The sequence below is a fragment of the Heterocephalus glaber genome, unplaced genomic scaffold (genome assembly GCF_053883595.1).
Source record: "Heterocephalus glaber isolate CG9 unplaced genomic scaffold, H.glaber_assembly_v1.0 deba00001773, whole genome shotgun sequence".
In the NCBI taxonomy this organism is placed as follows: Eukaryota; Metazoa; Chordata; class Mammalia; order Rodentia; family Bathyergidae; genus Heterocephalus; species Heterocephalus glaber.
The window spans coordinates 4,347,300-4,373,779 of record NW_028258463.1 but is presented as its reverse complement, the minus strand read 5'-3'; the positions used below and the strand labels follow the sequence as shown (position 1 = coordinate 4,373,779).

General features: G+C 35.7%; 1 long non-coding RNA gene and 1 pseudogene across 1 annotated transcript in view; both read left to right on the top strand.

Annotated features, from left to right (window-relative positions):
- Positions 1–21,832, top strand: part of LOC110344812 (uncharacterized) — a 46,832-nt gene extending 25,000 nt beyond the window's left edge. Inside the window, exon 3 of the long non-coding RNA XR_002387656.2 lies at positions 12,680–21,832. This is a non-coding gene — a long non-coding RNA (uncharacterized LOC110344812). The remainder of the gene's footprint in view (positions 1–12,679) is intronic.
- Positions 21,833–25,005: 3,173 nt separating this feature from the next.
- Positions 25,006–25,874, top strand: LOC101712101 (enoyl-CoA hydratase, mitochondrial pseudogene; annotated as a pseudogene).
- Positions 25,875–26,480: the final 606 nt, after the last annotated feature.

The following is a 26,480-nucleotide window of genomic DNA, read 5'->3' as shown; positions in this document are numbered from 1 at the left end:
TATTTAGTTCCTAGCTTTTTTTTTTTTTGGTACCGGGGATCGAACTCGGGTCCTTGAGCTTGCGAGGCAGGCGGCAGAACCACTGAGCTAAATCCCCGGAATTCCTAGCTTTTTGCTGACATAACTGTCAAGAAGAAAAATTACTTTACCAAATGGGTAAAATAAACATTGAAATGGAAGAACTTAAACTGAAGTTAGGAGAAAAGATAAAGGAGCCCTGTTGCATTACGATTTGGTCACTTTTTATGGGTACACATTAAACTATAATAAAGCAAAATATAATTGACATTTGCCATGTATTTTCGGGACAGAATGGGAAGAATTCAAACATTAAAAAATAGAAGAGAAAGAGTTTTGACAGGCAAAAGATGGGGAAAAGGCTGAGTTCACAAGTATGAAAAAATAATTTGATTTAAGGTAAAGCAGAATCTAAAAGTACATCATTTTGCCTGCCAGTTTTTGTTGTTGTTGTCGTTTATTTGTTATCAGAACAGGTCTGCAGTACAAAATGGTTACATTTATCATGGTTACATGTGTATAACCCTTTTAATTCTTTCCTCAATCCCTTCCTCTACCGTCTCTCTCTGCTCTTTTCATCTGTTGGTCAGCCTCCCATTTACAAAAACTCTGTTTCTATTTTGATATTTCTATTGTTTTATTTTCATCCCCTTTGCCCCCCCCCCTTCCTCTTCCTTCCATTTCTCATTCCCTTTCCCATTTGGAAAAGATTTCCCTACTTCCATTATTCCACTAGTCTTCATATTGCTTTATTTATCTTGGGTTTCTCATATAAGAAAACCATGCAATATTTAAGCATTTGTATTTGAGTTATTTCATTAATATTATGGTCTCAAGGTAAATCCATTTACCTATGAATCCCTCAATTTTATCCTTCTATATGCCAGAGTAGTACTCCACTGTGTATAAATAACACATTGTTCTTCATTCATTCATCTGTTGATGGGCACATAGGAAAGCAGTCCCCACATCCTTCCTGGCCTGAGCTTGAACTCTCAGATCTTAGGGGATCTACATCCACCCCTTACCCTCTCCCTCTCTGTGTCCCATGGCTGTCTCTCAGACAGTCTCTCTACTAGTGTAACACCTCAGTCCTGGAGCTTAACCTTACCATAGATATTCTGTGGTTCAGTCCCATACAGTTAACCACTTCTCCAAATGGCACCTGATTAAACTCGCCTTGGTAATATGGCAGGTACTGCGCTGAAGTTTTTCTTCAACTCTATTCCTCCATGAAGAAGCCACTCTCAGGGCAAAATCCCACGTGCATTTTGTAATATATAACAACCTTGGTCTTTTCTTGGGGCCAATGCTGCTGGCTCATCCACTATTTCTCCCTGGAGCAGCTGATTCTTCTGAATGTCCTTCTTCTCCAGGGAGTAGACCCTGCCCTCAGGAGGGTTAGTTGTTTGGTAGTTGCCTCTTTAGCTCATGCTGAAGGGAAAGAAGGCACAGAGTTGGCTAGGAGCTGGTGGTTTGTTGGTGGCAAGTCCTCCTCCTTGGGATGCAAAGGCTGGCAGTTTAGAGTTTCAATACATTGATCAGTAAAAACAAGCATTGGTTGACTAGCTAAAGAAAAATCTTTAAAATTTTGCACAGTTGCTGTAAAAAGTATGACAAAGCACTTTTCATGATGAAAGGTAAAAGTTGTATAATGATAAAAATATTTGTTTGAATTAGACCTACTAAATTAGTATAAAGCTTGACACAATCTCAACATAATTGAACCTCTAAGGTTTAGATACCAAACAGACCAGACTGTGGGTTTTACACTTTTTAAAATATGGCACAGAATAGAAAAAAAATATGGCCTTCCTTTACCGGATATAGCTAAATGCAAGTATTAGAGACAGAAAAGCAGTGAATGAAAATCTCAAAAATGAAAATGTCTCTTCCCTGATAGCAAACTTGGTAGGCTGAGAAGTTCGCTACAATCTGAGTGATCTGTGAAGTCCACAGCTCATTATATATATATAATATCATCCTGCATTTGAAGTCAATACGACCCTGAGAGTTTAGCCTACTCCTTCACTGAAGTATTCCATTAAATACATGATTTCTGAAGCAAGGAAATAACAAGAGACTTGGAGAGAATGAGCCATGAGCCATCCATGCTGGGGTGGTTAGGCTTCAGTCCAATTTTCTGAGGTTTGGGTGTCATTTTCCTAACTTAACAGCAGGTTCCCAGCAGTAATGGCTGAAGAGAGCAGATCCCCATGGAAGGGTGAGAAGATTTCTCCCAGTAGCACTGGCCTGTGAGTGGATGGAAGGGTGGAAGTGTTTGGACGAAGGGAGGTCCACAGACTGGACTGGCAGCCAGGACGCGTGTAGGAGGCAGAGCCAAAAGAGTCAGAAGGATTCGCTGAAGGTCGTGATGATGATCAAGGCCCGAATGCTTGGGGTCTCAGTAAGACAAAAGTCTCATTAGATTGGCTGTTTAAAGTTACAATTAATGTTGCTTGCTAGAGTATGCCTGCTACACACCTGAGATCCCATAGGCCCCCTTCTACACCAAACTTTCCTGATTGTAACCTCATAGGTTGATCTCAACTTGGCTAAAGTGTGGTCATTTGGGGGTATAAAAACCCCTAGCTCCAAAAGTTTCTTTGACAACTATTTTCTGAACCTCTCCCAGGTTCATTTGCCTGGGAGCTTTTTGTTTCCACTTTACAATAAATACTGCTTTCTGCTTTTTCTCTATAATAAACTTTGGCTCAGTCCTCTCTTGACTCTGCCTTATAATTCTTTCTGGACCCAGAGAACTCACCAGGTGGATGATAACAACCCCTATACCAAAATAACAGGCAATCATGAAAAACTTTGGTATAGATTTCTGAGCTATTACTTAGAGCTAAATATATCATTCAAAGACCTAACAGGAACAATTTTAATTATTATCTTTTATTGTTTACTGGAATATTATGACAAAATTAATTATCCATGTCTATAATATTCTAGAAAAAAGTATACTGTTCTGACACGCCAGTATCAGTGATCAGACACAAGTAATATGAGCTCTTGATAATTGTGTCTCTTGTACTTAAACACAGCAGAAAAAAAATTGGAGACTTCAATCAAAACATGATTTTGAGTGTCTTTCTTCAACCAGCTAAGTAATCTTGAGAAAGTGATCTTGGCTCTTTCTTTCTTTCTTTCTTTCTTTCTTTCTTTCTTTCTTTCTTTCTTTCTTTCTTCCTTCCTTCCTTCCTTCCTTCCTTCCTTTCTTTCTTTCTGTCTATTGTAGTTTGGTAGCACTTCTAAAGCTTCAAGGAGACTAATGTATGCTCAAATTCCTAGAGTATGATATAAACTCAATGATAGATTTTTTCCCCCTCCTTTGCTCTCTTCCTTTCTTCCTTCTGCAGCTATTGGTATTCACATGTAACCTTTCTAAGTATTTGAATTGGCTGAGATTTTGCCCTACTTGTGAGTTAATTGTCATAGCCTCACAGGTGCTTACAGAAGACATGAGATTTCTATGTTAAAGTACAGTTTATAATTTGTAGTAAGAGCTTTTGGTAGAATATAATTGTTTTCACACCTAATTTCTAAGATCCAATTACTCCAAGGTAATGTCTGCAGTAGATTGTACTAAAGGAACAAAAAACTAGATCTTTCTAAAAGTATCTAATTTTTTTTTAATCATCAGAAAGTCTCTTTATCTTTGCCTCTAAGGGCAATATTATTATTATTAAATAGAAAGTGAGCAAAACTATCTTTTGTTCCAGTGGGAGATACTATATCTTGCAAGGCTATTTGCGATACACATTTTTTGTTGTTAAGTATTTTTTAAAAATTTTAATTAAGTTTATTGGTACATTTTAGGTATACAATATAATGACATTCATCATTGGAAATTTGCACCTTTACATAATCTCTCTTGGTTCTTATTTTTTCCCCCTTTCCCTGCCTTCCCTTCAACCCCTCCATCCCTCCCTATTTACAAAGACTTTGTTTCCATCTTTTCTTTTCTTCATATTAATTCCATTCCCTTCTTTCCTTTCCCCTACCCCTCCCACTTCCCCTTCCCCTTTGCCCCTTTTCTTCCTATTTCCCATTGTCTATTATACCTTTTAGTCCTTATTTACACTTTCAGTTTCTCACACTAGAGAAACTATTTGGTATTTACATATGTGTGTCCTATTTATTTCACTGAGGAGTATTACCTCAATGTGCATCCATTTAGCTATAAATGTCTCTAATTTCTCTTTCTTTATGGCTGAGTTGTACTCCATTTTATTAAAAAAAAAACCCCACGTTTTCTTTATCCAGTCTTCAGTTGATGGGCAATTGGGCTGCTTCCAAGTTTTAGCTATTACAAATTGTGCAACCACTGTGGAAATCAGTATGGAGATACCTCAGAGAGCTAGGACTGGATGTCCCATTTGACCCAGCTATTCCCCTGCTGGGTATCTTCGCCAAATAATTAAAAGAATCATATCACAGTGATATATGTGTTAAGTATTTTTAAAATTATATTTATTTTAATTATGTGGTGCAGAATGACATGCCAATACATATATATAATGTATTAAGATCAGATCAGAGTAATTAGCATATTCACCACCTCAGTTTAAAAACAGCCTCAAAGAAGTAGAGTGCAATATATTAATGTATTTTAAAAGATGACTCAGAAAACTCAGAATAAATACAAAAAGGTGAAATACTGATGAAGGATTGTATCCCAGACCCCTTGTCCTTGAATGAGGTAGTCTTCTTGGTTCTCTTCTAACAAATAGCATAAAGCAACAGTGACAGGATGTCTCTTCCAAAACCTGGTTATACAAAGACTGTGGTTTCTCATCTAGTATTTTCTTTCACTCTCTTGGGTCACTCACAGTGGAAGGAGCAGGTGTCATGACTTAAGATCGATGTAGCAAGGACCAAAAGCCCTGGTAGGGAATCTGGATGTGGATTTTCCACCATACGAGTCTTTAGATGACCTGGTGGCCCTGACTGAAGTCATGCGACCCCACAGGAACCCCCATTCCAATTGCCCACAGAAACAATGAGAGCCCATTATTTTAACCCATTCAATATAAGGGTAATTTGATATGGAGCAATAGATACCTGATACTGGTAAATCCTGAAGTTTGCAGTGAACACGGTACTTCTGCACAGGTTGAATTTCAACAAGCATTAAGCAGATTCATGATATTGTGGAAGAAGCACTGAATGGAATAGAAATGAATATACATTTACCTGTTCCAGAAAGACAGAAGATTAAAACTTTCTATTCCAACGTCCTCAGTTTCTCTACCTCTTTCTTTATTCTATGGATAAATGTCTACTCGTCATTAAAAAGATGCTATCATTACCTCTTTTGTAAGATTCTTCTGTTATCTTACAGGGAAATTGTTTCCCATTCCCCTGAGTTCCCTTGGTTCAGTATAGAATCCCTCATAGCAATGACCATACTCCATTTGGTTTTGCAATGATTTGTCTCATATTTATCTTTAAAATAGTTTTGAAGTAGTGATAGTATTATTATACCTCTGTAATACTATGGTTTAACATATGTTCTAGATGCATGGGAATCATTGTGGATTACCAAAGACCTCTTTACCTATGAACATATAATTAGAAGGAGAGCATAAATAAAAATTTATTTTATGTTGAATTAACAATTTTTGGGGGGCGGGTGCCAGGGATAGAACCCAGGTCCTTGTGCTTGCGCGAAACCACTGAGCTAAATCCCCTGCTGAATTAACAATTTTATCAGCATATTTATGCTTGAGCATTTTCACAGTTCTTCCGATCTAATTTGGGGCATTTTAAATTATTCTAGTTATTCATATGCAATCATCCACTCTGAAAAAATAAAGACTGACCATAAAAATAAGATTTCCTTCCCAATATGATGTTCACGTTTCACCAAAGCTTCAAGAGCTTTTATCACTAAAAAAAAGTTAATAATGACAAATGTTAGTCCTGTGGGCAAACTGGTGGATGAGATGTAAGATAAGTGTATCAAATCATATTGTACAGGTGTTTTAAATAATTTATGCTTATGCAGTACTTTACAAAATCTTATATATGTTCATAGTGTTTGCAGCACTTTTCTACAGTTAATCCTTATAACAAATGCAGAAGTAAGATGAAGAAAAATTCTTCTCTTACAGATCCATTTTTTCTTTCCTCTTTTATTCTGACATCAAACAGTATATGATCATTGTTGAAAATTTGTAGCTCAGTAAATACTAGTGTAAAGAAAAACTAAAAATATCACAACATCAAAAAAATAGAAAATGCTAGCACATCTCCTTTTAATCTTTTTGTTGGGATTTTCTTTTTTATATATTTGAGATTACATGTAAATTTTGGCATTTCCTGGTTTTAGTTCTCAGATGATAAACTATCATATTTATTTTACATGATTTATTCAATAATTATATTTTGAGTTGTCACATTATTTTCTGTTTTTTTCTCCCTATATTCATGTAACAAATGTGGACATAAATAATTTTGTACTTTTTTCAGTATCCCCCTAGGATATATTCCAGAAAGGGATATATTATGTAAAATGTTATGAATATTTTATTTAGTTGGAAAGACTGAAAAAGAGTAACATCCCTACCAGCATTATCAATGTTCTCTTTGTATCTACATGCAATCAATTTCCATAATATCATTTGGCTAATCTTTGTTAATATAACAGTTGAAATCAAATCTTATTGCTTTGATTTGCATTTCTTTGATTACCAGTGAAGCTGAAGATTTTTTTTCATGTTTTCAACAATTTGCATTTTCTTTGTGGTTTGTTTCTTTATATATCTGCCTACTGAGTTGTAGAATTTTCTAATGGATCAGTAAGTCCTTCTGTGTAGAGAGGACTAATGAGGTTTTTGGTATTTTTGGAAAATCTTTTTCTTAGCATGTTACATATTTTAAAAAATAACCTAATTTCATGTAGCTATATCTTCCATCATTTTCAGCTTTTGCATCTTTTTTTAGTTCTTCCATGTCCTAGGTAGTACTTTCCCTTTCAGTAAGCCAAAAAGTAGAATATAAACTCTCTTAATCAGATATTTGCAAGAGTATAAATCAATCAAGCCCTTGTTCTTATAAAATGTAATACTATAATTCATAACATACAATTGCACATTCAATTGCAAAACTTTTGTACTAGGGTTAATCCCTTTGCTTTGACCCTGAATCTGCTCATTGAGTTTCTCCATTATTTTCATTGCATAAACTGTCCCCAAAATGTCCCTTTTTTGATTTCTACTCTTGCTTTCTTGATAGAGGTAGAGATATAATATAGATTCCTACAGCCTTAAAATGTTACCCCAAATATTTTATAGTTGTCTTTTCAAAAGTTTGTTTTCAGCTGCTTAGCTTGTCTGAGTTATTTCATTTAATTTTATATGTGCAGTAATTCTGCACTCATATTTCATCATATCAAGTAAAGCTGACATGTACAGATTTAAGAATAAATACAACTGACTCTTGACAAGCATCCAACCTCATTAATAGAAAAGAAAATTGCGTTCTAAAACTGTTCTGTCAGTTCTAATAATTCTAAACCTGTTTCATAGGAATTAAAGCAAGCCTTAAAATATTAATGCAGATTTCTTTTAATGATTGTTATAGTGCTTATGATTTCCATCCCTTACAATTTTGAGGTGGGCTTTATAACATAATGATCTAAGTTTAATGCTATACTGTTTTTGTTATAGTTTTTATTTCAGTGTGTTGTCACCAATTCTGTCTCTACAAAATATTTTTAGACTATGGGCACTTTTGGTTTTCCCTACTAGTATGATGCCCTCAATGATAAAACCTATTATCTTTCCCCTGAAGTACTCCAACAACCTTCAGACTACTCATCCTGTTTCTTCTTCTGCACCAAAGTGATCCACTGTGCAATAAATAGAGGACTGTAAGCCATGTAAAAGCACATCATTTATCTGCTTAAAACTACCTGATATACCTCAGAGTAAATCTCTTTAAGTCCCTGCATTATTTGCCATCCAATCCATTGCACTGCCCTCATGATACTCCTATCAGTCTCTCTTACTCATTATTGTCTAGGAGTACCAAAGAGCTATTTCTTCCTTAAATTCTAAGTGTACTCTTACCTTTGTGTCTGCCTTATTGTTCTCTCAGATTGGAATGTACTTCAGCAGACAGTTTTAGGCTAATTCCTTTACATTTTCAGGTCATCATTTGTGGTAAAATTAAAAACAAAAACAAAAACAGAAAACCCCCTTTCACTTTTTTCAGCTCCCGCAAAGGTGCCCAATTTTAATCCTCAGAACCTAGGAATAACCTGATGTATATGGTAAAAAGGACTTGAGAGAAATGACTAGAATAAAGAATTTGTGATGAGGAGATTATCCAGGGTTATCCTAGTGAGTAGAGTGTAATCAAAAGAGTTCTCAGCAGAGGCAGGAAGGTCAGAGAAGGCTACATGACAACAGAAGCAGAGGTAGAAAGAGAGATTGGAAGGCACAGTTCCACTGGGTTTGAAAAATGGATGATGGATCCATGAGCAAAGGCATGCAAGTAGTCTCTAGAAGGTAGAAAAGGGAAGGAATCTCGTTCTCCACTAGAGCCTGCTAACTCATCTGAGGACTTCTGACCTCCAGAATTGTAAAAGAATAGACTTGTTTCTTATAAGCTGGACAGTGTGTTATAATTTGTTGTGACACTGATAGGAAACAAATACATTATCAAATGTCACCCAGCACAGAGGACTTGCTTACTTGAAATGAGAGCATCCCACCCTTCTATCGAACACTCTTTATCCACTTTATAACCCATTTTATGGTTCTCTGGAAGACTGAAGCAACACCATATTTTATAATTACTTGTTTTTTATTGACTGTTTCACCTTGTAGGCAGGTACTTTATTTACTTTTTGTCTTCTTTCTTTATTATCAACACTAGCATTGGGTCTGGTGAGTATAATTTCCAGAGCGATTTTACAGATTTCCAGAGCGATTTTACAGATTTCCAGAGCAGTTTCACAGATTTCCAGAGCAGTTTTTACAGATGAATAAATTATAAGCAAAGGAGTTCTACTACTTATGCACATAACATAAGCAAACTTGGATCCATGTTTATTTTCCTGTATTTGAAGGTTGGTTTTCTTCGACTACAAGAGAATTATCTCACTTAATAATCCATAGCTAGTAAAATCTGAACAGTCATATAAAAATGGTACGTTCCTAGGTGAAACTACTTGAGGAAATATATTTTGTTCAATTACTGTCCTATTAAGTTCAAGTTTATCCTTCTTCCAGTGCCAGAAGGATTTGAAGGGAAGAAAAAGTACTCTGCAATACTGTGCTGCGACAGTGACTATGGATGTACTGATCAAATGCCTCCCTGGCCTTTATGGGCAATTACCCAAAATAGAGAATTTCTGTTCATTACGGGACAGAAACAAGGTGCTGGAGATTAGACAGGTGTATCTGCAGTGTACTCTGACATGTCTTGTGGAATTATTACTGAAGCAGCCCTGAAAAATCAAAGGAAGGTCACAGTGTGTCGGCCTGAATATTCTTGAGACACCATCATCAGTCATAAGTGAACGACCTCTCATCCCAAAGAAGCCTCGCTATCAACCAAGTGAGATTAGATTTATACTACCATTTACTGGACAGAAAGGAAGAAAGATTGGGTAATGGAGGAATCGAAATTAGCAAAGAAGATGAGGGGCAGAAAGAGTATCAGCGAATAGTGTGATATGAAAGAGCAGTTTGTGAAGTTATAGCTATCAGAAAAGTGAGAAGATCACAACTATTTAAAATCTCTGAAAGATGAAAATGGAATATGAAAATGTTCCCAGTGTGGGGAGCAAAAAAAATAATAGATTTATCTACAAAACAATCTTAAGGTAACTGACTAAAGGATAGATGCTCTGAAGAATATATATTAGGTTTTATATTGCGAATTTTATCTACATTAAGTTGTATATATGTGGTGGTTTTACCTACTCAGTGGTTTGATGTAGCAGAAAGTTTTAAAGAAGGGTCCAAGTGGGTTAAAAGCAAGTTATTATATTCCTTAGTTATGTCATCTGAGCCTTAACTCTGTAACAGATATACAGTTAGATGGTCCAAGGTAAAGCTAAAAATAATTAAATGAGATAAAAAATGTTTAAAGATCCTAGAAGTTTCCTACATATAGCATGTCATCCATGTGGGTTGTTTTGTTTAAGACACTGGCAAGAGCTAATTCCCTGCAGTGAATGAAGAGAGTTTAGTAAAGGATCAAAAATCAAACAATGGAGAGATATCATAGATTTACAACAATTGAACACCATTGTTACCATTGCTAGATTCTAAAACGTGATGTGGGATTGTAAGAAAGAATACAGCAACCACCACCTGTCAGCCTGGCAGGGAAGGACCCTGGAAGCAAACAACCTGGTTGGGCTCTCTCTCTCTCTCTCTCTCTCATTTTCTGTCATTTCCCATTACGGTAACTTACATTGAAATCACTTTATAAATGAGCCCAGGACATAGAAGAAGTATGACACTCACAAAGTATAGTCCAAATTGTAAAAGTAACTAGAAGTAGATCAAATGTAAAATATCGAGCCCATGTATCTGAATGTCTATACTAAAATGAAATTTTGAATTTTTCACAGCTTTTTGACATAAAAGAGTGAGGATACAGCATCAGTGTAGGGTGTACTATTTGACTGTTCTAACTGGAATTATGCAAGTAGAATTAGAAAATTAAATATTTATAAACCAATTAATTAGTTTTGCTATAATATTAATGGAATAATGATTTCCTATAATCATACCTTTAAATATGAAGCATAATTGATTCTTATCCCATATAAGTACATTTTTTTTGCAATTAGGCTTCAGCTATTTTTGAAGGAAGAACAAGTTATGTAAGCTATGCTAGTATTTACTACCATTTCTAATACATTTAACAAAGCTGAGTTCATCATTATACAACAGAGATGGGTACCAAGTACTGAATATTTTGTAAAGAGAAAAATCAAAGTTGTTCACAGAAAAAGAAAGCACAAGATAGTATACCAAGTGTGAATTTAAATAAATGCATACATACTACATTTAAACAAAAATGGATATGTATCAGCCCTTCTGAAAGATGTAGTGTATACTTCAAAAATTAAAAAATTTTTCTAGATTATTTTCTTTTCATCTTTCCCATCTTTCCTTCCTCCATCACTTCCATTGTTGTTTTAAAATAGATCTCAAGGAATTTTAAAATACAGACAAAACTTAATAACATAGCAATTCCATTACCCCAAACTAACACTTATCTACTCTTGCTGTGATGTTTTTTGTGAAAATAATTGTCATTTTCTTTAAAAAAAAAATACTACATAGAGCAAGTTAATTTCACATTTAATCACAATTACCAAATCATTCTGCCATTCTCCACTCCTAACAGTCTCTCAGATTCAGCCACTATTATAAATTAAAGATATAGCCATTAATTCAATTTTGATGGAAATTTAGTCTTTATGGCTTTTCACTATTATAAATAATACAACAATAGCCTTTTTGGTAAATTCATTCTTATTCTCATTTGCAAGATATTCTCAAAAGTGAAATTAGTTGGTAATATGTAGCACATAATTTATATTCAAATGTACATTACCAAATTGCTTAGTTAAATTTACTCCTATCAGCAGCAGATGGGTGCTATTTCACTAACAAATTCACTAACACTTGATATTCCCAAACTCTAACTTTATGAAAAAATTTAAGTTGAAATTTTATCTTCATTCTACTTTATTGAATTTGTAGTTGCTAAACCCTATGTCACATACATAGTAATCTTCTGAGTATTTAATTCTGTGATTTGCTTTTTCTTCCATGTGAGAGTAAAGTGAGTAAATGGTAGTCTATAACTGGAATGAGAGACCTCATGAATACTGATTTCAGAACTCCAGGCTATAGAATTGTGAAGCTGGAAATATCAATAAATTTGCACTGTGTATCACCAAAAAAAAAAAAAAAATTGGCCTGTGTACTGTATCATTAGTTTTATTTTCTGTTTGGGAATTTGTATTTTTTTCTTACTAAGTGATAGAATGTAATTACACACAGATTATAATCCTCATAATATTCTTCCTCCATTTGCATTTTTAATTACATTGTCTTTTGTTGAACACAAGTGTTGTTTTGTTTTATCCCCTCTGGTTTATCTATTTTTCCTTTCCTGTGTTTTTCAAGGAAATATTTATTGTCCTATTTACAAATACATTATTGTTCTACTTAGACTTATGGTTTTATATTTTTATTTTTCGGTTTTGCTTCATTACTATTTGCCCTTTTCAATAATCCAATCATACAGAATACATTACTATTGCATTACAGATGTCGATATCACATGAGAAAAAAACTTCTTCCTTTTTTTGTTTTGTTTTTATTTCTTTATTACATGGACTTAGCTTTATAATCAGTTTTAACACCACTTTCCAATAATTTTAATAATTTTTTTCTAATAATTTCAAAAATTTGGGGGGGAACTTTCATCAAATTTATAGATTAGTTTATATGAAGAAATTTTTATCTCCATGATATTGAACAGGACCAAATATAAACATGGCATGATTCTCCATGTATTTGTCTTCTTTTATATTTTCTTAAAAATAAAGTTAGGTGCACCGGGCCTGAGTGAACCCCGCTCAGTCTGTCTTGCTCTGCCCACTTTCGACCAGGAGAGCAAGGAGACCAAGCAGGAGACCAAGCCAGTGAAGACCGCCAGGAACACCCACCAGCCTCCAGCTTGGCCGCGTGGGCCCCTGCAGCAATAGCGCACCCCGCTGGCTGTCCAGCTACTTGGATCCACACCACAGAGGCACAAGGAAGCATAAAGGCCATTGTCCTGAGCTGCAGAAGTGAACAACAGAGAGAGGGCCTCTCTCAGGCTCCCTGATGAAAACTGAAGCCCACTAGAAAGTGAAGAGAACCTCTGCAATAAAGGCACACCAGACCACCATGCTTGGTAAGTTGGAGGGATCATCACCTCCCATCGGAACCTGGACTATCTTCAGGGGAAAGGCATCTGGAACCTGCGGTAGAACCTTCCATGGTTCATCCCTGCAGGAGGACAGGGAGCTCAACTTTGGACTTGCAGCCAGAAATCTGCCTGAATCTCACAGGTCTGTGACTGGTTTGAGTATCGCCTCAATGTGGACCCACTTAGCTATAAATGTCTCTAATTTCTCATTTGTTATGGCTGAGTAGTACTCCATTTTATATATATATTAAAAAAAAAAACACCTTTTCTTTATCCAGTCTCCAGTTGATGGGCATTTGGGCTGTTTCCAAGTTTTAGCTATCACAAACTCTGCTGCTATGAACACAGGTGCACATATATCACTGTGGTATGATTCATTTAATTCTTTGGGGAAGATCCTCAGCAGTGGAATAGCAGGGTCAAATGGGACTTCCAGTCCTAGTTCTTTGAGAATCCATCTCACCCCTGTCAGAATGGTTATCAGAAAGAATATATGGGAATTTAAACTAATACAAATTTACATTTCTCATTAGGAACTTGTACCTTTACATGATGCGTCTTGGGTCTTATTTTTTTTCCCCATTCCTAGCCCTCCCTTCACCCCCTCCACTCTTCCCTATTTACAAAGACTTTATTTCCATTTTTTCCACTTCTCATCATTTTTCCTTTCCCTTCTTTCCTTTATCCTGCTCCTCCTACTGCCCCTACCCCTTTGGACCTTTTCTTCTTATTTTGGATTATCAATTATTCATTCTAATCATTGGTACATTTTAGGTATACAATATAATGACATTCATTAATTTTTTTTCTTTGATACTCTTTTAAAATTTTTATTTTTTTCCTTTCTTTTCTCTTTTCCTTCTCCCTGTCTCTGCCTCACTCCCTTGCTGTCCCACATGGTTCTTCATCTCCCTTTGTGGCCCTAATTTGTATTTCTTCTTTATTTTTCTTTTCTTCTCTTTCCTTCTCTCACCTGTGTCCTCAGGCCTCACTGATGACCTTCCCCTATCCTTCTACCTAACTATCCCTCCCTCCCAACTCCTTCTAACTCCCCATCATGAAGGGTAAAGTTGCTATATTGAAGAGATTATTCACTATAAACATACGTTGGGTTGGTCCTTGATTTTGATTTAATTCACACAGTTAAAGGTGATAGATTAATAACTACCACAAATTGTCATTTTCTAAGAGGTACAAGATGCTATTGTGTTGCTGATTGTATCACTTGGACTAAGGTGTTGTGATTGATCTAATCAGTTTTCCTTCCTGGTATAATGAAAATGAGACAGCCTCAGAGCCATTAGAGACTCAAAACCTAAAGACCAGCTATATCTGGAAGACACCTCTGAGAAACAATCATTCCATAAGTGTTCTGAATACATCAACAAAGATATTTAAAATAAGCAACTTCAAAGTATCAATCCAGGAATTAAGCCAAGGACAGTACCAAAAACAAAAATGAGAAGACATTTAAGTAAGGCACAAAATCTGACTTCCATCCCACAAAAGCCAAATTCTGGGGAAAACAAGGTGAAAAAGTCTGATAATCAACCACCTGTACACCCTGAACTGATAGCACAGGAAGTAACAAAACAGATGAATGAGGCTCTAGAAAACTTCAAAACCTAAATAATTTCCCAGATAACAACAGAAATGGTGATCAGAGTGGAAGACATGATTAGAGGCTCTAGAACAGAAACAGATTAAAAAAAATAGATGAGCTCAAAACCATGCTGGAAGCCATAAATTCCCAGCATAAGAAGGAAATGGAAACCATGATAACCCAACATAAGAAAGAAATGGAATCCATGAAAGAGATTCAAAGAGATATTCAGGAGATTAAAAACTCCACTGAAAGCATGCAGAGAAGATTAAGGGAATCTGAAGATAGAATATCAGATATAGAAGACAGGATCGCAGTTGAGGACAATGAAAACAGAGATCTCTTCAAAATAGTAAGGGACCATGAGAAATCAATCCAGCAGCTGCTAGATGATGCAAAGAAGGATAACATAAAACTGATGGGAGCCCACAAAAAAAAGGAGAAAGTACAACTGACATAAAAAACCGTTCACAAAAGTAACAGTAGAAAACTTCCCAGACAGAGGTAGAGAATTGGACATACAGATAAGTGAGGCATATAGAACTCCAACTATCTATGATCAAAAGAAATCTACATCTAGACATATAATAGTCAAGATCCCAGAAACCCAACAGAAGAACAAAATCCTAAAAGCAGTTAGAGCAAAGAAACAAATCACATATCAAAGAAAGCCCATCAGAATGACAGCAGGCTTCTCAACACAAACCCTCAAATCAAGGAGAGCCTGGGGTGAAGTATTTCAAGCCCTAAAAGAAAATAAATTCCAACCTAGACTGTTGTATCCTGCAAAATTTTCTTTCAAAATCAATGGGGAAATTAGATACTTCCACAACAAAGAACAGCTAAGAAATTTCATGAACACCAAAGCAATACTCCAAACAAGTTTAAGCAATATCCTAGAAAAAGGCAATGAAGGTCACAACTCCATGAGGCCCAATACAGGGAAGCCACCAGGCAAGGTAAGATACTAAAGAGAAAGAGGGAAAAATAAGAAATAAAAGAGCCAACAACAGCAAAACATCATGACAAGGATGAGTCAGTATCTATCGATTGTAACTGTCAATGTTAATAGCCTCAGTTCACCAATCAAAAGAAATAGACTGACAGAATGGATTAAGAAGCAAAATCTAGCGATATCCTATATACAAGAAACACACCTAACTGAAAAAGAAATTCATAGACTGAAAGTAAAAGGATGAAAAACAGTTCTCCACACCACAGGAACCCAGAAAAAAGCAGGTGTAGCAATCTTACTAGCAGACAAAGTAGATTTCAAACCAAAACTAATTAAGAGAGACAAAGATGGTCACTACATCCTTGTGAAGGGAACAATCCAAGAGGAAGAGATGACAATCCTAAATATTTATGCACCAAACACGAATGCCCTCAACTATACAAAACAAATATTAATGGACATGACAAACCTAATAAACAATAACACAATTGTAGTGGGGGACCTCAATACCCCTCTATCAGAAATAGAAAGATCATCTAGACAAAAAATTAACAAGATTCTAGAACTGAACCAGGCTATTGAACAAATGGATTTAATAAATGTTTATAGAGTGTTCCACCCCACAAAATCAGAATACACATTCTTCTCAGCTGCACAAAGGTCATTCTCCAAAATAGACCACATGATACCTCATAGGACATGTCTAAATAAATGTAAAAGAACTGAGGTTACCCCTGGAATATTATCAGACCATAGTGCAATAAAATTGGAGGTCAATAACATAAGAAACCACAAAATTACCACAAACATATGAAAATTGAATAACACCCTCCTGAAAAACCAAAGGGTCACAGAGGAAATTAAAGAAGAAATAATACAGTTTCTACAAGTAAATGATAATGCCAGTACAAAATACAGGAATCTGTGGAACACAATGAAAGCAGTTCTAAGTGGGAGATTCATAGCAGTGAATGCCCATGTTAGGAAAACAGAGACAACTCAGATAAATAACCTAACACAGAACATCAAGCTCCTAGATAAAGAAGACCATAACAAACCCAAAGCTCATACAAGAAAGGAAATTATAAAGATCAGAGCAGAAATCAATGCAATGGAGACTAAGAGAATGAAACAAAAAAATTAATGAATCAAAGAGTTGGTTTTTCAAAAGAATAAATAATGGCCTGGGGATTTAGCTCAGTGGTTCTGCTGCCTGTCTCACAAGCGCAAGGTCCTAAGTTCAATCCCCAGTACCAAAAAAGAAAAAAAAAAACCAATAAAAAAAATCGATAAACTTTTAGCCAAACTTATCAAAAAAGGAAAGAAAAGCCTCAGATCGATGCAATTAAGAATGAAAAAGGTGAAGTCACAGCAGACCCAGGAGAAATCCAGAGGATCATCAATACCCACTTTGAGAACCTGTACTCTAATAAAATGGAAAACACAGAAGAAATGGACAGATTCCTAGATACATATGAATTGCCAAAGTTAAATGAAGAAGATATAGAAATTCTAAACACCCCAATTACAATGAGGGAAATTGAAAATGTAATAAAAGATTTACCAACAAAGAAAAGCCCAGGGCCTAATGGCTTCACTGCTGAATTCTACAAGACATTTAAAGAAGAACTGTCACCATTACTCCTTAAACTCATCAATGAAATTGAAAGGGAAGCAAGGCTTCCACATTCATTCCTGGAACCAAGTGTTACTTTGATTCCAAAACCAGGGAAAGATCCAACCCAAAAAGAGAACTACAGGCCAATCTCCCTAATGAACATAGATGCAAAAATCCTCAACAAGATACTGGAAAACAATACAGAGGGTCATCAAGAAGATCATACACCCTGACCAAGGCAGATTTATCCCAGGGATGCAAGGATGATTCAACATTTGTAAATTAATAAATGTAATACACTATATTAACAGAGTCAAGGACAAAAAATATATGATCATCTCAATAGATGCAGAAAAGGCATTTGACAAAATCCAACACCCATTCATGATAAAAATGCTACAGAAAATTGGAGTAGAAGGTCTTTATCTAAACCTGACTAAGGCTATCTATGAAAAATCAACAGCCAACATCATATTAAATGGTCAAAAAGAGAAAACTTTCATGCTAAAATCAGGAACAAGTCAAGGATGCCCAGTATCACCATTCCTGTTCAATATAGTTCTGGAAACATTAGCGACAGAAATTAGACAAGAGAAAGAAATAAAAGGAACACAGATAGGAAAGGAAGAAGTTAAACTGTCATTATTTGATGATACGATACTTTACATAGAAGATCCAAAAAATTCGGCCAAAAGACTTCTAGACTTAAATGACAGATTCAGTAGAGTAGCTGCATGTAAGGTCAACACTCAAAAAACAATAGCCTTTTTATACACAATTAGCATACTCACTGAGAGAGAAATTTGGGAAATAATTCCTTTTATAACAACATCCAAAACCAATGAAATATATAGGAATCAACCTAAGAAACGAAACAAAAGACCTCTACACTGAAAACTACAACACTCTGAAAAAGGAGATCGAAGAGGATATAAGAAAATGGAAAATCATCCCTTGTTCCTGGGTAGGAAGAAACGATATAGTGAAAATGGCCATATTTCCAAAGCTACTATATAGATTTAATACAATGCCGATTAAAATTCCAACACTATACTTCACAGAACTAGAGAAAACAATACAAAAATTCATTTGGAATCAGAAGAGAGCTAGAAGAGCAAAAGTAATTCTAAGCAACAGAGACATGGCTGGGGGTATCACAATCCCCAACTTGAAACTATACTACAAAGCTGCTGTGATAAAAACAGCATGGTACTGACAAAGAAACAGACCCAAGAAACAGTGGAATAGATTAGAAGATGCAGAAACAACTTCAGACATACACAGCCACCTCATCTTTGACAAAAGGGCCAACCACCATCATTGGAGGAAATTTAGCCTATTTAATAAATGGTATTGGAAAAACTGGATTTCAACCTGCCAAAGACTAAAACTAGATGCATACCTACCACCATGCACTAAACTAAGATCAAAGTGGATTAAAGATCTGAACATTAAGACAGAAACACTAAACTTCACGCAAGATAATTTAGGTAGAACTCTTGAAGACATTGGCATGGGAAAAGACTTTATGAACAAAACCTCAGTAGCATGGGAACTAGCACAAAGAATCAACAACTGGGATCTCATCTTATTAAAAAGCTTCTGCACTGCAAGAGAAACCACCGACAGAGGAAAGAGACAACTTACAATGTGGGAAAAAAATTTTAGCAGCTGTACCTTAGACAAAGGACTGCTATCTAAAATATATAAAGAACTGAAAAAAATCAGACCCCCAAATTCAAAGACCCAATTCAAAAATGGGCATCTGAAATGAACAGACATTTCTCAGACAAAGAAGTAAAAGCAGCAAATAAATATAGGAAAAACTGTTCAACATCACTGGTCATTCGAGAGATGCACATGCAAACAACACTGAGATTCTACCTCACCCCAGAAAGAATGGCTGCTATCAAGAAATCAACCAATAACAAATGCTGGCGGGGGTGTGGGGAGAAAGGAACCCTTCTCCATTGTTGGTGGGAGTGCAGACTGGTGCAACCACTGTGGAAATCAGTATGAAGATACCTCAAAGAACTAGGACTACAGGTCCCATTTGACCTAGCTATTCCCCTGCTGGGTATCTTCCCCAAAGAATTAAAAGAATCATACCACAGCGATATATGTGCACCCATGTTTATAGCGGCAAAGTTTGTAATAGTTAAAGCTTGGAAATAGCCCAAGTGCCCATCAACTGGAAACTGGATAAAGAAGATGTGGGATTTTTTAGAAAATGGATTACTACTCAGCCATGAAGAATGAGAAATTAGAGACATTTATAGCTAAATGGATTCATATTGAAGCCATACTCTTAAGTGAAATAAATAGGACACACATGTGTAAATACCAAATAGTTTCTCTAGTGAGAAACTGAAAGTCTAAATAAGGATTAAAATGATTAAAATGAATAATTGATAATTTGAAATAGGAAAAGGTCCAAAGGTGTAGGCATGGTGGTAAGGGAAGGGGAAAGGAAAGAAGGGAAAGGAAAAATTATGAGAAAAGAAAAAAAGTGGAAATGAAATCTATGTAAATAGGAAATGGTGGAGGGGGTGAAGGGCACACAGGTAATGGGGAAAAAAATAAGAACCAAGATACATCATGTATAGGTACAAGCACCCAATGATAAATGTAAACGTATTGTCTATCTAAAATATACCAAAAAAAGAATTTTTTTAAAAGTTACACAATTAGCTCTATAACACCTTAGATATCTTCAGTTAGTTTTAGTATTAATATAGTAAGAATAAACTAAGTTACATCTGGTTTAAATAAATGCTCTTTGTTTTAAATGCTATTCTTGCATGCAGTAATCACATTATTCTAAAATTTTGAAAAGTAAAGTGGATATGACAGCCCCCAGAGAAGTATATGGTAATCTTGTTTATAAACAAAATGCATTATTTTTTTTAAAAAATTGACATTTTAGAGTATAGTAAGGTAATACATTCAATAACCCACATAACAAATAAGGAAGGTATTTTAATATCAGAACATCTCCTGATACAATGCATTGTATTAATAAAGTAAAGCAAAAAGTAGCGGCATCAGATCTAGATGTGATTCATTTCTGAATCTCTCAAGTATCTCTAATCTGAAATTCACAATTTTACAAATAGTGAAACTTTCTGGATACAACTTGACACCACAGTGGAAAATTTTACACCTGACCTTCTTTATCTGGCCATAGTAAATCTGAAGTTAAAAACAAGAACTGTGTTTTGACAAATTTCACTATGTCTACACAAATATTAAAAATTCAATAAAAATCTGAAATATGCAAACTCTCTTACATCAGCCATGGTTTTTAGCAGCTTATACTTCCTAGGAGACCATTCTAATATTATTACTTGTCTCATCTGAATGAGAAAAGAGGAAATTAAGACTATTTGTTTGATATTCAAACCTCACTGGATCTTTTCAATATTCTCAAACTAAAAAGCTAAATTTGGATTATGAATTAAAAACAAAAAGGAATAAAAACTCTATATACACTGTTTCTGTGTACTGTACTAGGAACTCTTGTCGGTCAATGGGTACATGTTTTCACTTAGCCTGCATCTACAATCTATGTGTATACCTTAGTCAAACAATGATAAAGATAATACAGGCCAGATAAAAAAAAATGACTGCCATAAAGTCAAAATCACTTGATTAATGTTAGATGAAACAGAGAAAGACAATCGTGTCCTTCTGATTTCAAAGTACATGTTCATTCAGTTGCATAGTGTGTTCCCAGTAGAGGAAAAGAAATAAATATTTATAGCAAAAGCCAACTCATTCCTGTGTATACGAAGGAATGTATATGAATGGACTTAGTAGACAATATTTGTTCAATTGATGGAGCTAATTTATGGATTAAAATATCTACTTATTTAAAATGTGATATTTCACTAGGTGTGTATAGTACCAATGCAATGTTAGTGTAACATATATCCACGAATTCCTCTGTATAGCGACCATTAACAGGAAGTTCTTAAATGTTCTGGTATATTGTATGGGGCCTAACTAGGGAGAGATTCTTTTCCCCAATGTAATCGCCATGCCCACTGCAGATTGCTAAGAATACTCACAGTAATACAGATGGACGATATTCCAATCAGATAAAGTCAGAGCAGTAACATCTCCTAGCCAATCCCCTAAGTGACAAAACCAAGAAGTTGTGCATTTTGAAACAGATGGTGGAGAAAAAAACTGAAAAAGAAAAAAAAAATAGGCATCTTTACATGGAATCTAAAAATGATCTGCAGGCATCCAGTGTGTTCTGTTGGAAGACAGCAGCATCGTGTGTCAGGGTAAGATGGGAGACGGTGCCGTCAAGCATATAGGAGATGAACAGAACGCTGGGAAGGAGAATTCTAGATGAGAAATGGCGGGTAATGTCTAGACCTCTGACCTCCTGAGTTAGAATGTCATCACAGACTCTATATATGGTATAGGAAGTAAAACTTGACATGAGAGTCCTAGGCAATCATAGTATATACCTACGAAATGATATAATGTGCAATTATATATCATTCAGAACATGTCATATATATGTATATAAATGAAAATTCTTTTATGAATATTTTTATATGAAAATCATTTTTATTGTGTAACAGTGCTTAGCAAATATCTATATATTACATTCAATTCTGGAAAATGTATAGTCTTAAAAATAAAATGTATAATTTTTAAAAATACACCCCTTTCATTATTAAACAAAATAACTATGAGTGCGGTTAAGAATTACATTTCCTGATCAAAGAGATTTCATTTTGGACTACAATTTCAGAAACTATATAGCGTATACGCACTGCAAAAACATATAATTTTAATGACAACTCTTAGAATAAGTTCTGTGAATACTATTCTTTCTTTTGAAGCTTCTCTTTTTTTCTTTATATTACTGATGTCTTGAACTAGTAAATTGTTAAATATGGCTTGTCTCATATTTTCACTTTAAATAAATTAAACAGCAATGTATTTTAGAGAAAGAAGTAATCCTTATTTTTATTACACCACAAATATTTCATTGGCTGTTTTTCTCTTCTTAATGAAGTTTAAATTTTTATTTTTAAAAAAGCTGCCTCAATTGATGTCAAAAGTGAATCTGCAATGTGATAATCTATGAATCATCTTTGCAATAAGGATCTTGTGTCACTTGGACATCTAGTAGGAAAAAAATGATTCCTCACCACTATCTCACTCCAAAAACAAAAATTAATTTTTGATAGACCATACAACTCAGTGTAAAAAGCTAAAACTACAAATTTACTCATATACATACACATAAATATTCTACAGTAAAATAAGACAAAACATTTTTATGACTCACAAGAAAAACAAAACACTAGTCATTTAAAAATACAAGATATGTAACAATATATTAAATTTAAAATCTCTGTCTATGAAAGTACAGAGAAAATTAATGTTAAAACAAGCCACAGCATGAGTAGAGGAATTTATATCCTGTATAAAATGAAATATACAGAATATGTAAATAATTCATTAAATTTGAATTTTTAGGAAAAATATACACAATTTAAAATCCAAGGCAAAGACCAGTATTTTGTACTTTGTAGAAGATAATATCTGGAGATAATAAATCTGTAAAAACTTAATTATCAAGGAAGAACAAATTAAAATAACAAAGGTAGAATTATCATTTTGGATTGTGGAATAAGGTAAATATTCCTCATTGGAGTCATCACATTTACACATTTAAAAAGCATTGTATATAGCCCTGTATTTTTCCCCTCCTATTTTGGAGGGGGTTACTGTAGGTTGGGGACTAATGAAGTGAGAAGAGTTTGTGGCTTATATCGAGATTTTTATGGAGAATATTGCCTCCCTATGAATAACTTTCAGCTTTGTATACCCAGTTCTAGTATTTACTCCTTCATTATTTAGTTTGAGTGATTCAGACTCTGTCCCCATATTTTGCCAAAAGAATTACATTTTGTTATAAACGCATCCACAGATTCAGTTTACAACACTTCTATATGATAGTCTTTGCAGTCACATTCCCCGCTTTATCTGTTCTCTATGCACAACATGGTAGTTTATTATTTGTGGTTGTTCTGCGATGAGGTAGGTGAGATCGGATGGTCGAGAAAGGGAGGTAGTTAACTGAGGAGTGTTAGACACTGAAGGGGCGGTTTGAAGAGGGAAATAGTGGTAGCCAAGAGGAAAAGATTGAGGTGGGGTCTGATATTACTGGAGTACTTTCAGTTGAGTTGGAGGGTTCTTCCGGAGAGTTTTCAGAGGATATTTTGTAGGGGCAAGGGCAAGACATGGGAGAAGATTTACTTTTTTCTTGAGGAAAGCTATGTGGTTGTCAAAACTTGATGCTAGGAAAGACAATAAGCTAGGTAAGATATAGAAAAGGCAAAAGCTTAGGATACAGAGGATGGAAGACTAACACTAGAGAAACCAGCATCATATTCAATGGGGAAAAACTAAAAGCATTCCCTTCAAAATCACAAACAAGGGCCAGGGATTTAGCTCAGTAGCTCTGCCACCTGCCTCACAAGCACAAGGTCCAGAGTTTGATCCCCGGTACCAAAAAAATCAGGAACTATTTCTACTCCCACTACTCTCTTCTTTTCAAAATAGTACTTGAAACATTATCCAGAGCAATTAGTCAAGAGAAAAAAATAAAATGAAAACATATAGGAAAGAAAGAACTCAAATTATAATTATTTTCAGATGACATGATACTCTACATAGAAGATCCAAAGAACTCAACCAAAAGAAACTCTTAGAATTAACAACAAACTTCAACAATATTACAGGATACAAGATTAATACCTGAAAGTCACTAGGAAGCATTTATATAATCCAATAAAACAAGATAGGAATGACATTATGAAAATAATCTCATTCACAATAGCTTCAAGAGAAACACAATACCTAGGAATTAACCTAACCAAGGAAGTGGAAGATCTCTACAAAGAAAACCACAGTACTCTGAAAAAGGTTGTTGAAAAGGACATCAGAAAATAGAAAAATGTCCCTTTTTTCTGGATAGACAGAATCAATATTGTCAAAATGGCCAGAGTCCCATACTCCAAAAACTGTTATGTATATTTAACGCAGTTTCAATCAAAATACCAATAGCGTACTTTGCAGATCTAGAATAGTCAATCCCGGGCCGGGGATTTAACGCAGTGGTTTCGCCGCCTGCTGCGCAAGTGGAAGGACCGGAGTTCGATCCCGTTACCGAGAAAAAAAAAAAAGAAAAGTAGAACAGTCAATCCCCAAATCAATATGAACCCATAAGAGACCCAGAGTAGCAGAAGTAATTTTGAGAAACAAGAGCAAAGTAGAAGGGATAGCAATACCAGGCTTCAAGCTGTACTACAAAGCAATTGTGATAAAAAATGGTGTGGTACTGGAACAAAAATAGGTATGTGGATCAATGGAATGGAATTGAGCATACAGGAACTTCCTCAGGCACATTTGGCAATTTGATCTTTGACAAAGGGGCCAAAAGTATATGTTAGAGGAAAGATGGCCTATTCAGCAAGTGGTGTTGGGAAAACTGGTTATCTTTATGTAGAAGATGGAAACTGGACCCTTATCTCTCACCATGTACTAAATTAAAATCAAAATGTATCCAAGATCTAAACATTAACACTGAAATATTAAATCTACTGGAAGATAAAATAGGTATGACCCTTGAGGACATAGATGTAGGAAAACATTTTCTAAACAGAACTTCAGTTGCACAAGAAATAACAAAAAGAAATAACAAATGGGATTATATCAGACTAAAAAACTCCTGTACCCCATCCGCTTCCGTAATGCTCTAGTGACAGAGATCTGTGCAGTGCAGCTCCAAAAGTAAAGCTAGTAGTCCCCTGCGCTATGGCTGCCCTACGTGCCCTGCTGCCCGGCATCTCGGGCCCGCTCCCGCCTCTGTCCAGCTGCCCCGCCCTGTGTCTGTGTCTGGTGCTAACTTTGAATATATCATCACAGAAACAAAGGGGAAGAATAGCAATGTGGGGCTGATCCAGTTGAACTGTCCAAATGCACTCAATGCACTCTGCAATGGCCTGATCGTAGAGCTCAACCAGACAATGGAGTCCTTTGAAGCAGACCCAGCTGTGGGTGCTATCGTGCTTACTGGTGGGGATAAGGCATTTGCAGCTGGAGCTGATATCAAGGAAATGCAGAACCAGACACCGCAGGACTGTTACTCCCAAAAGTTCCTAAGTCACTGGGACCAGCTTACCCAGGTCAAGAAGCCAGTCATTGCTGTTGTCAATGGTTATGCTCTCAGTGGCGGCTGTGAGCTTGCCATGATGTGTGACACCATCTACACTGGTGAGAAAGCTCAATTTGGACAACCAGAAATCCTGCTGGGGACCATTTCAGGTGCCGGGGACACCCCGAGACTCACCCGAGCAGTTGGAAAGTCACTGGCAATGGAAATGGTCCTCACTGGTGACCGCATCTCAGCCCAGGAAGCCAAGCAAGCAGGTCTTGTAAGCAAGATTTTTCCTTTTGAAAAACTGGTTGAAGAAGTCATTCAGTGTGCAGAAAAAATTGCCAGCAATTCCAAAATTATAACAGCCATGGCCAAAGAATCTGTGAATGCAGCCTTTCAGATGACATTAACAGAAGGAAATAAATTGGAGAAGAAATTCTTTTATTCAACCTTTGCCACCGATGACCGGAGAAAAGGAATGACTGCGTTTGTGGAGAAGAGGAAGGCCAACTTCAAACATCACTGAGAACCAGCTACCTGGGCCTCATACATCTTTAGAGAGTAAAAAGCAGCCTGTCGGTTTGGAAACAAATAAATGGTTTCCTCTTAAAGGCTAGTGTAGGTGACATATGGTTTCTTGCTGATGGCCATGGGGTTGTGGCCATAGCTCCAGCCCTGCTGAATAACTGGCCTTCACTTGGCCATCAAGAGATTCAATCATGTTGTATTCTGACCAGAACAGAGTTCTTTTAAATCAAAAGTTCTGCTGAGGAGCCTTCAGGGTGTTTACATTTTTACTTCACTTCAGGGACTGGGATATTAGTTTGCCAGGGGTTCCTCTGAGCACATCTAAGTCTAGATGGAAAGTGGGTGCCTGCCTGGTCATGGTATTTGTGGGTGCTCAGGGAAAGATATTCCTGTCTGTTGATTTTGAACAAAATAATGATGATTAAAGTAACTACTTCAAAACAAAAAACAAAAAACTCCTGTACAGCAAAAGTATCAATCAAGTGAAGAGACATCTTACAGAATGTGAAAAAATTTTGTCAGCTACTCCTCAGACAGAAGACTAATATCTAGAATATACAAAGAACTCAAAAAATGTTAAACCACCAAAATTAAAGATTCAGTC